Genomic DNA, 2,446 nt, shown 5'->3' on the forward strand with positions numbered 1-2,446 from the left:
TTGGGCGCCGACGGCGCCCTCGATGCCGCCGATGGCGAGACCGACAAGATGGTGGTTTCTAGAGTTTGAATGGTGGTTTTTGGCAGTTTTTGGGCAGGAGTTACCTCTTTAAACTCCTAAATTCAATTCCTAAAGTCATATTTCCCCCGAAAATGAAGTGAAACTCCACCAATTTCATTCTTATAGCGTCCAATTCCCCTGATAATCCCAGAATGCGAGTGTTCAATCAGCGAAAATTTATTAGTGCGGAAGCACAGCGAATCTCCAACAATTTACTGACAAAGAAAATATTGATCAAGGAATGAGGATTCATAAATTAAGGATTGAATAATCCCTAGACCGTAATTAAATAGATGATAGTGCGGCGAAGATGAGAAGTGTTGTGTTATATTGCCGCAGCTGAGGTTGTTACTGTGGTAAAGGAATTTTATGTAAATTTGCACGGAATCAAATAGGGAGTCATTTATGTGCGAGTTAGATGGATAAATTTTACTCCTGCATAGATCAATGAATTATACATGATCGAGAATGTTCCTGTGTACCACTATTCCAACTTCGTTCCGACAAGAAACCATATGAATGAGATTTACCAGTATTTAACAAACAAAACTGAAGACTGGGAAATGAGGGAAAATGGGTATGTTAGTTTTTCTATGACACTCCTAAATCCCATTTTGAAACACTGACACTTTTTCATTTTTTCGAAATTGTTACCGACAATGAAGATCGGTAAAGTTTCTAAAGAAAGTGCTATTCTGAATTACTGCATCCAAAGGGGACTGCCGATCGATATTGGATCAATAATTGTGAAGTCTGTTTTGGGCCTGATCGTTCATGGATCAACTTATGGGCTTGGACACCCTTCCATAATTTCCTCACTTTGTAGTCAGCTTCAAGTGTCTTACGAAAATTGGGAAAAGGTACTTCTACCTTGGAAGCCATTGGACCCAAATGATTGGACCCAAATGAGAGATTCTTAGCTTTTGAAGATGAAAATGACATGACTATTATAGTAGATCAATCATATCAAAATTCACTGCCAGTTCAACCCTAGTTCCTGACAAGACTCTAGTGATCCTGCGCAGAATCAAGAAATTGGAGAAGGAGGTACAAAATGTCGTGAATGCAATTAATAATATCTTTGATTTCTTCGATCATTTAGACTGAAGGATGAAAGAACATTTAGCACTCTGGACATATAAAAGATAGTTTGATACGGCTGATGAGAGGATGAAAATTGATAGAAGAGGATTCTACTGAAGAATTTCCATATCGACCCTTCTACAACCTTTTCGTGCATGTGCAATCAATGGGTGATCTCAGAGGAGAGTCTAGTACCAAATCTGATGAATAGTAGATTTATATTACTACCTGTCTGTTTATGAGTGTAATTTGGTTTAAACTTTTCATATGCTTTGCTTTAAAATTATGCTTTTAGATCTCTGTATAGTTGAGACTACGCGTAGGATGTTTTCTTTTCAGTGTTTTGAGTGTTGTGGCTTAGATTACCACGCTGAATTAATGTATTGAGGTTGAGAAAATACCAAACTTAGGTGTGTTATGTAACGTATATTGCACCCCTTGGAATTTATATATAAATGTGATGTTTTGTGTTGTGAAAGTTTATTTTTGATAAGTACATCATTTAATCATTTAAAATTATGTTTATAATGATTAAATGGATGTCATTGAGGCTTGAATTGTATCAAAATAGCAAAAATATGGAAATTGAACCAAATCAATAGAGCCCGCCGACGGCGCCCTCGACGTTGCCTACGGCAGATTTTTCCTAAGAGTTATGTTTAATTTTCAATAGAGCGCGCTGACGGCACCGAACACCCCACTGATGGCGAGCTCGCAAAAAAACACCTTTAACTGTGATTTTGACCAGTCAACCGCCACTACTCATCATCCCCTTCCACCTAAAAATGCAATTTTTGACCTAGGGATTTAGAGATCTTGGATTTGGGGTAATTTCAAGGCTTTTTTACACCGTATTTTATCATCTCTAGGTAAGAGCTTCACTCCAAACTAAAAATATTTGATTTTCACCATAGATTTCCTCCACATTGAGGAGATCCGAAAATTTTTAGAATGTGAAGAAAATATTGGGAAGAAATTCATGGAATTTAGTGTTAAACTCTTAGAATTACTTTTGGAAGCCATTATTTGAATATTTGAAGTATATTTTGGAATTTTTCTATGATTGTGATTAGATTGAAATGGCTCCATGACAAAAGAGATGACTTGAGTTTGACGAGTCTCGCTTCGTCAATGCGAAGGCTCAATCAAGATTTACTTCTGTATTTGAAGGAAAGAAGTGTATACAAGATCGAGTTTTTGAAAGTCCGGGAGGAGAAATTGAATGAGTTATTGCCAAGCAGAGGTGGGAAAACTTCTGTTACACCACCAATAAGGCTATTGCAAATATTGTGAAGGAATTCTA

The sequence above is a fragment of the Phalaenopsis equestris genome, unplaced genomic scaffold (genome assembly GCF_001263595.1).
Source record: "Phalaenopsis equestris unplaced genomic scaffold, ASM126359v1 Scaffold000572, whole genome shotgun sequence".
Classification (NCBI taxonomy): domain Eukaryota; kingdom Viridiplantae; phylum Streptophyta; class Magnoliopsida; order Asparagales; family Orchidaceae; genus Phalaenopsis; species Phalaenopsis equestris.